The sequence below is a fragment of the Oenanthe melanoleuca genome, chromosome 13 (genome assembly GCF_029582105.1).
Source record: "Oenanthe melanoleuca isolate GR-GAL-2019-014 chromosome 13, OMel1.0, whole genome shotgun sequence".
Classification (NCBI taxonomy): Eukaryota; Metazoa; Chordata; class Aves; order Passeriformes; family Muscicapidae; genus Oenanthe; species Oenanthe melanoleuca.
This window is the reverse complement of record NC_079347.1, coordinates 440,989-456,513: the sequence shown is the minus strand read 5'-3', so window position 1 is coordinate 456,513 and position 15,525 is coordinate 440,989. Positions and strand designations below refer to the sequence as shown.

The 15,525-nt window shown below is 48.4% G+C and overlaps 1 pseudogene; it reads left to right on the top strand.

Moving 5' to 3' along the window:
- The window catches only part of LOC130258910 (zinc finger protein 721-like), a 415,188-nt pseudogene that overhangs the window by 55,041 nt on the left and 344,622 nt on the right, over positions 1–15,525 (top strand).

The following is a 15,525-nucleotide window of genomic DNA, read 5'->3' as shown; positions in this document are numbered from 1 at the left end:
AGGGGGTTATGGGGACACATGGACATGGACGGGGACATGGCCATTCGTGGGAATGTGAAGGACATGGGCATGAATGGAGATGTGAGGGACAATGACAGGAATGGAAACATGGTGGGGACACAGCCACAGGTGAGGACATGGTGGGACATGGCCAGTGACATGTGGGGACATGGCCACGGCCGGTGTCATGGGGGGAACATCCATGGGCTGAGGGGGATGCTGGGTTTGAGGGAGTTGAGGGTTCCTGGGAGACACTTGGGGCTTGCTGAGGGCTTTGGGGACCCCAGGTCGAGCGGCTCCAGCTGCGTTGGGAGACCCTGGCGGAGGTTTTGGGGCAGCTGCTCAAGGACCCCCTGCCCTGGAGTCCCAGCCAGGCATTGGGCTCCTAGAAGGGAATGAATGCCCTTGTCCCCAGGAAGGAAATCCCAGCACTCCCAGGGTGTCAGGGGCAGCTGAGAGGCCCCAACAGGGAGGGGAAAGCCAGACAGAACTGTCCCATTCCAAAACTGCATCTCAAAATCCCAATTCTCAGGCCTTCCTCCCAGAAAAAAGTGGCAATGAGGTGCCTGAATTGAGGGAAAGGGAGGATTGGACCCCCAGAGTGAGCAGGAGGGGCCTGGAACCCCCAAAACAAAGCATGTGGGACAGAGGTGGTGGATTGGGAGGCACCAGAGAAGTGGTGGAAGAGTGGGGGAAAAGAGGAGCTGGGACCTCCAAGGAGTGGGGGAGGGGACTGGGACTCCCAAATTGCATTGGTAGGTGTCCCACTCCTCCTCCTTTCTAGTCCTGCCTCTTCTTCCTATTCTTTCTGGCCCTTCTGCTCCTTCCTTTGCCCCCCTCCTCATCCTCCATCCCTTCTCTTGCTCCACCTGAGTCTAGCACCCACCCTTGTCCCTTTCATTTTACTAATAATGTCTCATCCCATGGAAGGAGGTGGGATGGAACCCCAGGGCAGGTTTGGCTGGGGCAGCACTGGGCTCTTGGCCAGGCCTGGGCACCCCCCCATGTGCCCCCTCCTCAAATTCCCTTGGAGGCTTAGGGGGTTTGCCAGCACCTTTGGGGTGGTTGTGGTGCCGTGTTGGGGTTCAGGTTCCTCCCAAGGTCCCCTAGAGCAGGGTGAGAATGGGCAGACACGACCTTTCCTGGGGGTCCCCATTCCCAATCTGTGCCGGAGCCCATTCTGCCCCCCTCTGATCATGGTTTCCCCGTGGGGTCCCTCCAACTCATTCCCCACTGGCCCCCAACAACAAGACCAGACAAACTGGAAAGCTTTATTGGGAATACTGGGAGCAGCCATTCGGGGACAGAGTGACACCGGGCTGCGGGTCCCTGGGGGGAGCTCACACATTCACCCAAGTCCCTCTTGGCCCTCAGACAGGTGAGCTCCCAGCACCACAAGTACCACCAGTACAGCCCCAGCTCCCCGACATGCCCCATCCCCAGCACTGGGTGGTGCCACCAGCCCTGAGCAGGCATGCTGTGCCATGGGGGGGGTCCCTCCTGCCCCACCCCATGCAGCACTGGGAGCACCAGTCCGGACCAGTTCAAAGCATGGGCAGGTGGCATCAGAACCCACAGAAGTGAGTCCACCACAAGCCATTTAGAACCCTAGAAACTGGCAGAAAGCATCAGGATTGTCCCAAAAAAGGGGTCACCTCCACCCATAAACTAACCGGGAAATCCCCCAAAGCCATTTATAACCCCATAAAACTGGCTGAAAGCAGCAGGATTTTCCCTAATATGGGCTCCCCACGTCCTTCCCTGTGGGGCCCCACTCCAGTGTCAGTGCCTGTTAGAGTGTGTAAAATAGAAGCCTCTGTGAGTCCTGCAGAAAGAGAGGAGAACGCAAGGATTGAATTAAAACTTATAGAGAAAGTAAAATGTATTAGGCCACACAGACATGATGTGTAGTGTATATGAAGTGTAAGTTTTAGTTTTAAGTAAGTAGGGATATTATTACATCACATAGATATGAAGTAGAAGTTTTAGTTTTAAGTAAGAATATACTATAAATGTCTTAAGAGAGTTAAAAGCCCTAAAATCTAGTTAATAGTTCAGAAACTTAGCCCCAGGCTGCCCTAGGTTGTAATATAAAAATGTGTCCAAAAGTATGTATTCTATCACCATCTTCATGAACTGTGGAAACCAAATTGGGCGATGTTCCTTACCTCCATGGGGGATATCCTGTACTAATGGGCCATCAGTTAAAAACCTGGTGAGGCAGTGTTCTTTATCCTTTCTACAACCCATCCTTCCTCCAGGAAGGTATCTTCTGTTAATGGACCATTGAGTCCCACTGCGTGACTGATAAAACTACATCATCCCATTGTGAGTTGCTCCACCCAGGGGGAGGAGCCAAGCTATTTCTACTTAGATAAAAACTAAGATTTGGAACACCAAGGCAGCCCTTACCCACTGGTTTCCAGAGGACAAGAGCTACCAGACCTTTCTACAGATCACTACTTCAACAAGGCAACTTATGTATTTTTTTTTTTTCTTTTTCCTATTAAATTGTTTTTCTGACTTGGGAGTCTCCCACTGGTTTTGCTTTCAAACCAGTACAAAGACATAATGAAAACATACTAAGAACATTTCTTCCATTTTCTAGATAGACCAGATAGAAGCATTTACAGGAATAGATAGCACTATATGCGTAAATTATGACACTAGTTTTGTAGTCTGAAACTAAGATTCTGGTAGGTTTAGAAGGAAGGTTTTGGATTCGTGTTTATAGCTCATTGGATGATTTACAAATAAAGTCCCCTGTACTGGGGTGAGAGACCACCATCTTCATCACCACCTGGAAGATATACCAGGCTGCTGCTGCTGCTGCTGCTGCTGCTTCTGCTTCTTCCATCCAGTACTCTATGCTGCTGTATTTCCCTAATTTGGTTTATATTGCACTGAGAAAAATGGTTTGTTCTGTGAAATTGGTTTAGCCCTCCCCTAGCTCCTCCCCACCGGTGCAACCCCATTGGCTGCAGCTCGGTTTCCCCTCATTCGAGGTTTGAAAAATTCCCACCATTCCATGCTCTCCCTCTCTTTTCCCTGGACCCCATTTAGGAATAAACCTTGAATTACCCAGGAAACGCAGCCTCCTTTGGTCTTTTGCTTTGTCCATGCTGAATCCCCTCCATCTCTGACCTAGAGCTAGCCAGAAGAAAGGTCAGAGAGTGGGGGGGATCTCAACAGGTGGTGCCTATTGTGAAGGCCTCCCACGGGGTGAGACCCCACATATTGACTGGATTAAAAGCCTTTTGGACTGCTCACCTACCCTGCCAGGAGGGAGCTGTTTTTTGCACAGCTCCTGCTGAGAGGGACGAACTGGCAGCCTGCCTTGCCCAAGGCAGGTCGGTTCTGGACAAAGGCTTTTTTTGCAGTACTTTTTCGCAGCACCACACGGCCAAGACCCCCAGAAAAGGAATGAGTAACCCTAGCTGCAGGTGGGGACCCCGGAAAAACCTCCAGTTACAGGGGTTGAGCACGAGCTGCCCTTGCAGCAGCACAGTGGGGGGAACCGGCCCGACCACATGGTGGCCACAGCAGCAGCGCAGGGCGGGTTGCATATAGTTGTGTGCAGAGGCACGGGGACACAGTGAGACTCGTGGTGGCGCTCAGCTCAGAAAAGCGGCAGCGTGTGATCGCAGCAGTGCATGCTGAGCTGAGTAGGCAGCCCTGACCGGCAATGTACTGTGTAGCCGCAAGAAGCGATGGCGCAGCACACTGAGCCAGCAGCGGTGACCCACACAGTGGCAGCGCCATGGCAACAGCACCAAAGCTGTGATTTCACGCGCCTGCATTTTAAAGCGGTGCCTGATTTGAGCTGTGGCACCGCAAGCAGCGCCAGCGCGGTGCCAGACCATTGACATTCTGAGCTGCGGCAACGCAGAGTCATCAGCGCAGCGAGGCTGCCACGTTGCCTCTTCCTGCCAGCCTGGGGTTGGGGGGAGAGGAAAAATTCCATGTGTTTGTTTTTTTACTGCAGAAAGAATTAGATAGCCTGTGCAGATTGCTTTTAAAACATCAGAATGGGCGCGCAGCTTTCTGTTCAGCAAAGGAGAATATTTTCACGACTTAGGGAAATCTTGAGTGGTCAAGATGTTATAGTTTCTAAAAAACAATTGAAATACTTTGCTGGTTGTCTGTAGAGATTTCAGACTTTAACCTGCAGAATATAGAGTCAGTAACATTCTGGGATAAAACAGGAGAATTATTAACATTAAAAGTGGAAAAGAGGGATGATACAGTGTCCCTATTTATTCCAATATTTTTACAAATTCGCAAACAATTACTTAAGACAGACCACAACAGACAACAAAAGGAGCAAAGTATTTCAACTTCCCCTCGTCCTTTCCTTGAGCCTTTCTGTCCTTAAACTAAAAGAGACCCGCGGACCAGCCCTGGAAGTACAGAGCACCCGGCTTGCCCATAGCTGTTCTGGGTCCTCCAGCCTCCCCCAGTACCCTGGCTCTGACAATTTTGCACAAATTGTTAGAAAAATTTCCCTATATCCCCACATCCCAGTTGTTTTCCCCGAAGAACAGTCTGCTGGTGGCTTTGAAAGTTATTCCCCCCTCTCAGAGCAGCTGCCACATGGTCAGCAATGAGGAGGATGGGAACCATGCAGCTAAAGCCCAGGATGGCGTCAACCATGTCGCAAATCCCCTGACAGTCACAAGTCACGTGGAGGGGATTTACAGTGGTGTCAGCCACATGTTGGGACCCCTGAGCTTCCTGTCTTCATCCCATAATCCCTTCTACCCTCTCATCCCTGCTCTCAACCCTTTCCCCTCCCCCAACCCTTCCTGCCCCTGGCTGCCCCCCCTCCCTCCTGCAAGTGCCCACCCTGCATGACATCACCCTGTAACTCTGCCCCTATGTGTTGCAATCTTGGTTCCCACAGTTGCCCCTCCCACCCGAGCAGCTCTGCCCTCTCCCCTTCTCCAGTTTCTCATGCCTGCCCTCAGAGTTGACATGGGAACGGGAGCAGGGAGGAAGGGGCCTGCTCTCTGAGCTGCTGTGGGAGCGGGGAGGGGGGTAGACCCTCTGCAGGCTCCAGCGTTGGTGCAGATGGGGGTGGGGATGTCCCCTCTCACAGCCCCTACGGGTTGAGGCAGGGGAAAGGGTGGCTTGCCTTCCAGTCCCTGCAAAGCTGAGGCAGGGGAAAGAGGGATTCTCCCTCCGGATTGCCGAGCAGGGGTGACATGCCCCAGACCCCACAATGGGGGGGGAGACCAGCCCCTCCCCAGACCCTGCGGGGTGGAAGGTAGATTGCCTCCTAGCTCCCAGGTGGGTGCAAGCACAGGAGCATCTCCTAGAAGTCATAACCGGAAGAGGAAGATTTACCATCAGTAGCCCCTGTCATTTGTATTAGTAGGAGAAATAACAAGAGTAGTTATCAGCCTTTGTCCTATCAAGATAAAAAAGAAATTTGTAAAACCCACCAAACAGCAAGACTGGCCAAATCCCCCTCTAAAAAGGAAAGATTCAGCCCCTGAAAAAAAACCAAACCACCAACATTTATCCCAATAAAGCTCATAAACAGCAAGATAGACCCTTGTGAAAATCACAGATCCCCCTCTCCAGTCACCTGCTGCATGTGATCGGTACACTGCTCCTGGGGCTGGGGAGAGGCTGCAGATACAGGGAGGGGTTAAACCTTGTGCTTCTTCCTGTTTCTGCTCCTCCTCCTCCTGTGTCCCTACTCTTCCTCACATTCCTCTTCCTCCTGTTATTCCTCCTTCTCCTGCACAATCCCACCTTTTCCTCCCACGTGCAGCATTTGACCATTTGCATTGGAATTTTTTGTCTATATATGTGGGTGACTCTAAGTGATGGCAAAACTTCACTATGGGTTTTTTGATATTCACCTTTAGGATGGATTTTGCAAAACTGGAAGAGCTTTAAAGGTAACACTTGAACAGATAAAATGTTAATAGAATATTGTTATTAAGGAAGAAAAAAAGCAGATTGTGAGGGGGCACATATGTGTCATCCAATGGCTGCTCTGGAAGAGAAGCTGGGGTTCCAGACAGCCAGGAGAGGAGCTTTAGAAATGCAAATTGACACTGCCAGGGCCAGGTGTGGTCAGAGTCTTCTTGCCTGGGGGAGGAATTGGGCTGATTCCCTCTGGCCCTCACCCCAAGCTCTGCCTGCTTGCACAGATGGAATGTGCACAGCTAAAGGCAGAGCCCATAGTGAGGATATCTGACTGCAACAGAAATTGGTTAAGTTTTAAAGGGAAACAGGAAATGGGAAACATTGTGAAAACTTTACTAAAAAAACTGGAGGGGAATCATCCCTCTCGTGTTGCATGATGACCTGGTTCAAGCCCGGCACGGCGGCCCTAACCCCGAGCCACTCGGTCCATATGCTCCAGGACATCAACGTGGTGGGCAGAAAATGGTGTTTATTGAGGGATCACAATGGTCTTTAAAGCTTGGGCAGTCAGTGTCACTTCCCTTTGCTCACGTCTGGCTGGGTGCGGCCAGGTCCAGAGCAAGGGTCTGCCTGCGAGGGGGAGGGAGATTCTGACTGACCGTACAGCCTGGTGTCTTCCGCACGCCTGTCCCTAACTCTCCACACTCTCCCCATTCTACATATTCTAGCTTATATAGGGTGTATTAGAGCACTGAGGTGTTTTTGCTAGTCCAGAGAAATCAGTTGCGAATATAATTAAATGTGATGATTTAATTAGATAAAAGTGGTCAATTGACGCAGCCCTGGCTGGAGGGAGTGCCCAAAAGTAAGGAAAAGACGAACAGAAACCAGAACAAATCCTCCAAATCCATGGACCAGCCCCTGGGACCCTTAATTAATTAATATGAGGAGAAAGAACATCCACCAATATTTTGAGTAGCATAATTACATTAAAAACCAAATATTATTCTCATTATTAGAATTATGATTAATATTCATACTATTACTATTTTACTTGTTATTATTATTATTAGTAGTAGTAGTAGTAGTAGTATGTTGTGCTAAAGAATATATTATCAGTACTCGAAATAACAATCAATTGGCCGCCTCCAGCACCTGACCTTTCTGCAGACCAATCCAGAGAAATGAAGAACATGACATTTCACCATGGGATGGGATCAGATTGCCTATTAAGAGGAGGAGGAGGAGTTTGTGAAAAATTAAATGACAGAAACTGCTGTTTAGAAAAAACAAGATAACTGAAAAGGAAACAAGAAAGTAGACCATGAACCAGTCCAAACGGGGAAAGGATGGGAATGGGACATGTTTTCGTGGTTCCCTGGTAGACCATGGCTTAATCGAATGCTGTTCCTCCTCTGATGTGCTGCAGCAACTCTCATCTTTTTCCCATGCTGAGTGCAGATCATTCAGCAGGTGAGCAAGGGGATGCAAGTGGCAGCCAGGCCTCCTGATCCAGAAATGGCTATAAAAGGATAGGGAGTGAGGTCACTGAGAATAATCCCAAAACCAAAGAGGACCCAGGAAGAAAAATACAGGGTCACAGAGTGAATCTGCTTGGAGATAGGGCCAGGGACTTGTACATGAGAAAGCAATGGGAGAAATCTTCACTTTCAGAAAATGTTACTGATTGACATGGACTGCTGCTCACCCAAGATCCTGCTCAGTTCCTGAACTTCGAGAAGTAGAAACACTTATCAAAGCCGTGAAAATCGGATGCAATACTAAAGGAGGGGTGCATATTAAGGAAGACATGCAGAAGGCAGATGAGGAAATCTGAACCTTCCAAGTACCTTTCCTTTTTTTCGGGAAAGGGAGAGGGAGATGCAGCCGGGAAAATGAGGATAAAAGGAGGCTACGTTTTAGACACCGCATGGCAAATGCCGCATGGCGTCTCTCTTTGTTCATCAATAAAGTCACTTTTACAGGACTCCTGTCTCCTTTGGGAACACAAATCTCTGGCGATGTGAATTTTCCAGCACAGCCATGGGGCCTCTCTCAAATATCCTTTGCCTGCCTCGGGCTCCTGCTGGGGCTCCATGTGGGTCCCGGCTCCATCCCGGACTCACCCCCAGCTCCCACCGGCCTCAGCTCCAGTTCACTGCAAGCTCCTGCCGGTTCAGGGCAGCAGCGGTTCCTTGGCCCAATGCCCGGGCCAGGCCCAGTGCAGGAGCCGCTCCTCAGGCGAGGTTTCCGAAAAATGGCGGAGTTCGGGGAAAGAGAAGGGAGTCCGTGCTGGGTGCAGAGCCCGCCCCTCGCTGCGATTGGCTGATTCTGCTGTCACTAATCATCCTTGCGCGCTGATTGGGTAATACTGGCAAAAGCCTGGCCCCGGTGCTAGGGCATTCTTGGTGCAGCAAAGGCTCAGAGGCGACCCTAACGCAGCATCCCAGGCACAGTGCAGCCACCACTGTGCTACCCACAGTGAAGTAAATGCTCCTCGACTGTGAGTTAGGGATAAGGTTGTTAAAACATTGAATGTAGTTACTTACGAATGTTACTGTCAGTTCGGGCCAAATGTGTAATGTGTATTCCCTAGTTCATTTCCCATCCAGTTTGTTGTATTCCCTACCTCAGTTCGCCATTTCCGGTCCTGTCGCTTCTGTGTGCTTGTTCCCTCCCCCCTTCTTCCGGTTAGGTTGCTGCTGTTCCCCGCCTGTCCTTCAAACTGTTAGCCCATCCCAGCTATAGGCAAATCAGAAGACTCCCATAAAGCATGGCTCTGGGCGGAAGTTCAACCAAGATGACAAACCACCAAAAACAACAAGCAAGCACCAGATAAAAGAATATGAGTGGTACCAGTGAGCATGCAGAAACCTCCAGCTACTGGGAACAGTCTCCGACAATCCACTAACACCTAAAAAGCAGTGCAGCAGAGTGACTCCCTGGACAACGTGAGCCAACATGAGTTCCTGGGAACGCCCGTGAGGACGGAACCCCCGACTCTGCAGCATCAGCAGCAGAAACGTCTTGGAGCCTCCTCCTCAGCGTTGGAACTGGCGGGAGCAGCAGTGACGGGTCCCCTCCCATAGCTGTCCTAAAAGAGCTGTTCAATAAAGGCTTCAAAAAGGGAGATACGTCTCCTGGCCTTGTTCTTAACAGCCTGGGGGCTCCTCCGGGATCGGCCATGCCCACAGAGGACCTCGGACGGGAAGGCGCCGCCCAGAAGAGGCCCTCCGGAATAGCTGGCCATCGCGGACCCAGAGGACAGCGTGGGACCAGAGCACCACTGAGGAGAACTGGTATGTGACCGGTGGCGGGTGTGGAGGCGAGTGATTGTGGAGTGAGTGAGACGAGGGCCGGCAGCTCGGACTCTCGAAGTGAGTGTGGACCCCTTAGTACCGCGGTTCTGGACTCCCGCGAGGGGGCCGGCCGGGAACAGGGGGAAGCGAGAGCGGCCTACCAAGGCCAGAAGTGAGAAAGAGGCGTCTCCAGGGGATATTAAGCTCCTCCCCTAAGTGTGCTAGAAAAATTAGAGTGAGGGTGGTACCGGTACCCCGGTATAGGTATACTCAAGCGTGTGGGAAAGTTAGGCTGGGGAACCCTGGTAGACCTAGCTATTGGCTGTTAGGTTGGGGAACTCTGGTAGGCCTAACTTTCGGTTGGGCTGGGGTAATCCGTGTAGGTGAACCCTGCTAGGCCCAGCCGGTAGGTGTTGGGCTGGGGCGCGCCAAAGCCCTGCTAGGCCTAACCCTCGGTCGTTGTTAGGCTGGGGCGTAAACGTCCTACTAGGCCTAACTCTTGGTTAAAGTTGGGCTGGGGAACCCTGGTAGACCTAGCTATTGGCTGTTAGGTTAGGGGAACTCTGCTAGGCCTAACTTTCGGTTGGGCTGGGGGTAATCCGTGTAGGTGAACCCTGCTAGGCCCAGCCGGTAGGTGTTGGGCTGGGGCACGCCAAAGCCCTGCTAGGCCTAGCCCTTGGTCGTTGTCAGGCTGGGGCGTGCAGTGTCGGCAAGCCCTGCTAGGCCTAACTCTTAGTTGTTGTTAAGTTGGAAAACCCTGCTAGGCCCAACTATTAGTCGTTAGGCTGGGGTGAGCCACGTCAATGAACCCAGCTGGGCCTAACGGTTGATTGTTAAAGCAGTATAAGGTTAGAAGTTAAGTTGCCCGTCGGTAATTTCCGTTCGAGTAGGGGCGCCTTATTGTTTGGTTAAAGAATTTGAAATATAATTAAGAAAAGGCCGAAAGAAGGAAGTTTAGTTTACTTAAGAAGTTTTGTTGCCTGTCAGTTGCTATCAGTTCGGGTAGAGGCACCTTAAAGTTTTTGTTGAAGGCCAAAGACCAAAGACAAAGATGGGAAAGTGCATGAGTAAGGGAAGAAGGTCTGAGGGGAAGAGTAAGGATGTGAAAAATATTCCCCCAGATAGCCCATTAGGGCAGATGCCCTAGAAAACTGGGAAATGGAAGAAAACACCAAATGTTTAAGTAAGATCAAAATGATACATTTTTGTGTAGAAGTTTGGCCAAATCTAAATCTCCCCGAGAGGTGGCCATGGTGTGGAACTAGAGACCCTTGGATGTGCTCAAAACTAAATCAACACCTAAGAGCCCAAGGGAGTTTTAATCAAGAAGAGTTGCAATATGCTGCTTGTTGGGAGAAACAAGAAACAAGAAGTGAGAAGGTGAAAGTGTGTAAGCTCAAAGGGCAGGAGAATCAGAAAGAGAAAAGGGAAGGAGAGGAAAGAAGAGAACACAAATGGGATCCCCTTGAGCATCTGCCCCCTCCTCCAGTGTACCCAGTGATACCCCAACCTCCCTCCCAACAACCTACGGTCCCTACGTCTCCCCAACCTACAAACCCCATGTTTCCCCAAACCCCAATCCATACGTCTGCCCAGCCTGAAGTCCCTATACCCCCGTCAACCCTGTCCAAGTCTAATCCCTTCTATGCCCAAACCCTATTACCACCACCACAGTATCCTGATCCCAGCCCTTCCCCCTTGCCTACAGCAGTTCCAGCACCTCCCCCAAGTTGGGGGCAGGGTCTATCAACCACACATACAAATCCTTCCCCTATGAGTCAGAGAGCCTCTCTCCCTGCAATATCACCACAGTCTGTTGAAGCCCCCGAAGGACCCCCGTATTATACTCGCTCAAAGGCAAAACTTTTTCCTTTAAGGGAAGTCCCTATGGGTGGTATAGATGGAGGAGTAGGGTTTGTGAATGCTCCCCTTACAGCACCAGAAGTGAGAAGTTTCAAAAAGGAGTTGGGAAGCCTAGTGGAGGATCCCATAGGTGTTGCCAACCAAGTGGACCAATTCTTAGGGCCAAATATCTATACTTGGGGGGAATTGAATTCTATTTTAAAAATATTATTTAATCCTGAAGAAGTACGATTAATCAGAACAGCAGGTATAAAAATTTGGGAAAGAGAAAATCGGGTGGGACCCCCAGGAGATCACAAATTGCCCATAGTGGACCCAGGTTGGCAACTAAATCGGGAAGAAGATAGAAGGAACATGGAGGATTTTAGAAGCCTGATGATAAGAGGAATTAGAGAATCGGTCCCTCGTAGCAACAATACCAAATTGGCGTTTGATGCGGCACAAGAAAAAGATTAAACTCCCGCTACTTGGTTAAGTAGACTCAGAAGGAATTTCCAACAGTATTCCAGCTTAGACCCTGATAGTCCTGAAGGCCAAGTATTTTTGAAATTGCAATTTGTCACCAAATCTTGGCCAGATATAAGGAGGAAATTGGAAAAATTAGAGGATTGGCAAGAAAAGAGTATTAATGAACTACTCAGGGAAGCCTTACGGGTCTACTTAAGAAGAGAAGAGGAGAAAAACAGATCAAAGGCAAGGATAATGGTCGCAGTAGCTCGGGAGAGTGTAGGAGCGGCTGGAAACCCCCAAGGAAAGGAAAATCCTCCACCTGCAGTAGAGGGAGGCAGAAAGAAGACTAACCAGCCCTGGGTTACTCCCCAGAAACCAAGGGAACCACCAAAATGTTTTTATTGTGGGGAGGTGGGCCATGTAAAGAAGTTTTGCCGCAAAATCGCTTTTGACGAGGCCATTGCTAGGGAGCAGGAGACCCTTGAAAAATTGTTGAGAGGGGAAGGGGATGATGAATAGGGGTGTCATGGGATCTATTCATTAGGGGACCCAAAGAAACATCAGGAAGAGCCCATTGTAAATCTAGAGGTGGGTCCCCATCGAGAAGAACTTAAATTTGTGGTGGATACAGGTGCAGATCGATCAAGTTTACGTCAATTACCCCTAGGTGCCAACATTGGAAACAGGACATGCGAAGTGTTAGGTGCAGGGGGGAAACCCTTCAGGGCTAGCATCATAAATGACATAGAAGTGAGAGGTAACTTCAGGCAATGCACTGCAGATTTTATTTATCTACCCTGGCTAGAGGGTAATTTATTGGGGAGAGATTTGCAAGTACTGCTAGGAATAGGGGTTATCCCAAAGGAAGGTAAAATGGTGGTTCATATGATGAGTTTAACAACAAAGGATATAAATGAGATAAATCCAGAAGTATGGGCAGAGGAAGGAAAGTATGGTTACCTGGATATAATGCCCATAAAGGTAGAAATACAAAAAGAAGGACCTCCTATCCGAGTTAAGCAATACCCTATGTCTGAAAAAAATAAAGAAGGATTGGGATCAATCATAAAACATCTGTTAGCAGAAGGAATTCTTGAGCCTTGCATGTCTCCCCATAATACCCCTATTCTAGCCATAAAAAAGGCGGAAAATAAATACCGGCCTGTACAAGATTTAAGGGAAGTAAATAAAAGGACCATCACCAGGTATGCCATAGTAACTAATCCATACACATTGTTAAGCAGGATACCTCACAATCATGCATGGTTCACGGTAATAGATCTAAAGGATGCATTCTGGGCCTGCCCTTTGGCAGAGGAGAGTAGAAATTGGTTCACGTTTGAGTGGGAATGCCCAGAGAGCAAGAAAAGGCAGCAAGTAAGGTGGACCAGACTTCCCCAGGGATTTGCAGAATCCCCAAACCTATTTGGGCAAACGTTGGAAGAGTTATTGAGGCAATTTACCCCAAAGGATGAAATACAAGTTCTACAATATGTAGATGACATATTGTTATCTGGAAAGGAACAGGAAGAAGTTAGGGAAACCAGCATCGATCTTCTAAACTTTTTAGGACAGAAAGGCTTAAAAGTATCAAAAACGAAATTACAATTTGTGGAACCCCAAGTTACTTACCTTGGACACATCATAGGGGAAGGGTATAAAAAACTTAATCCCGAAAGAATATCTGGAATATTAGCAATCCCCTCCCCAAAAACAAAAAGAGATATAAGGAAATTGTTAGGTTTATTTGGTTACTGTAAATTATGGATTGAAGAATATTCGCAAAGTGTTAAATTTTTATATGAAAAATTAGTACAGCCTGATCCAATAACATGGACAAGCAAAGATGAGGAACAATTGAATAATCTAAAGACCAAATTATCAACCGCTCCAGTTTTAAGCCTTCCTGACCTTAAGAAGAAGTTCGATTTGTTTGTAAATGCAGAAAGGGGAATTGCCTATGGAGTATTAACTCAGGAGTGGGGAGGACATAGAAAGCCAGTTGCGTACCTGTCGAAACTCCTTGACCCAGTGGCAAGGGGATGGCCAACTTGCATTCAGGCCTTGGCAGCTACAGCAACCTTAGTGGAAGAGGCACAAAAACTAACATTACAGGGAAAGATCATAGTGCACACCCCCCACGACTTAGGGACGGTACTGAGTCAAAAAGCACAGCGATGGTTAACAGACCCTAGAATGCTTAAATATGAAGCCATTCTAATGAATACTGGTGAACTAGAATTAACCACCTCCAAAAGTTTAAACCCAGCGCAATTCCTGATGGGCGAACCAACAGCTAAATTAGAACATAATTGTCTAGAAATTATAAATCTACAAACCAGATTAAGAGAAGATTTAGAAGATTTACCACTACCCTATGGGAGGGTGTTGTTTACTGATGGGTCATCCCGAGTGGTTGAGGGAAAAAGGATGTCAGGGTATGCGGTAATCGAGGGAATGACAAATAATGCTTTAAAAGTTCTTGAGCAAGGGAAGTTGCCTGCCCATTGGTCAGCGCAATGTAGCGAGGTGTATGCTTTGAAAAGAGGATTGGATCTGCTAGAGAAAGATCATGGTACAATATATACCGATTCTAAATATGCTTATGGGATAGTGCACACGTTTGGAAAGATCTGGGAAGAGAGAGGCTTCCTTAACTCAAAAGGAAAGAACATAACCCATAAAGAGTTAATAATATCCGTATTGGACTCTCTCATGAAGCCAAAGGAAATTGCAGTGGTACATGTAAAGGGACATCAGAAAGGGGACTCATTTGAAAAAAGAGGGAATCAGGCAGCTGACCAGGTGGCCAAGACAGCTGCTCAAAATGGGGAAAAACCCATAAAAGTGTTGAAGCTAGATGGGACACCACCAAACGAAATAAAAGAACCAATATTCAGTGATAAGGAAATAAAAGAAATGAAAAAGTTAGGGCTACATCAAGGAAAACACGGAGAATGGTTAACACCGGATGGAAGAAAGTTTATAAATAAGGCGCTGGCTCAAGAAATTCTAAAGGAAATACATGATCTAACCCATTGGGGGGTCCAAGGGGTATGTGATCACTTCTTAAAGGACCACGTATGTGTGGGGGTGTACAGTTTAGCCAAAGCCATCGCAGAAGGGTGTTTAACCTGTCAAAAGGCAAACCAAAAACAAATGAGGAGAGCTACACCAGGAGGAAGGGAAATAGCATTGAGACCCTTCCAGAGTCTTCAAGTAGACTTCACAGAAATGCCCCCAGTGCAGGGATACAAACACCTATTAGTCCTTGTAGACCACCTGACTCATTGGGTCAAGGCATTCCCTACTAAAAGGGAAACGGCTCAGGTAGTAGCCAAGATATTGTTAGAACAAATTATACCCAGATATGGGCTTGTGAACCACATAGATTCAGACAGAGGACCACACTTCACCGCACAAGTGTTACAAAATATAACCGAAGCTTTAGGGATAAAGTGGAGGCTCCATACCCCGTGGCACCCCCAAAGTTCAGGAAGGGTTGAGAGGATGAATAAAACCCTTAAAAATGTATTAACCAAGTTGATCATGGAAACAGGGATGAATTGGCTCAAATGTCTTCCCCTGGCCCTCCTCCAAATTAGAACTCAGCCAAGATCAGATATAGGGGCCTCCCCATATGAAGTAATGTTTGGACTCCCTTTCCTTTTAACCCCTTTCAGTTGTGGGGATTACTTGGAAGGGGAGGCAGCTACCAAAAATTATATAAGAACAATTGGAACAACATTGGCAGATTTAAGGAAAAAAGGGTATCTTCCTCAAACCTCTCCTTTGGACACTGAAGTTCACCAGATAAAACCTGGGGACTGGGTCTTAATAAAATCATGGAATAGTGCCCCACTAACTCCCAAATTTGAAGGTCCGTTTCAGGTTCTCCTCACTACCCACACAGCAGTAAGGACCCAAGAAAAAGGCCGGACCCACATCTCGCGAGTTAAAGGACCATTGCCACCTCCAGGCCCGTACCCAGACTCTCTGCCAAATAAAACAAGAACCTCGGAAGAATGGACAG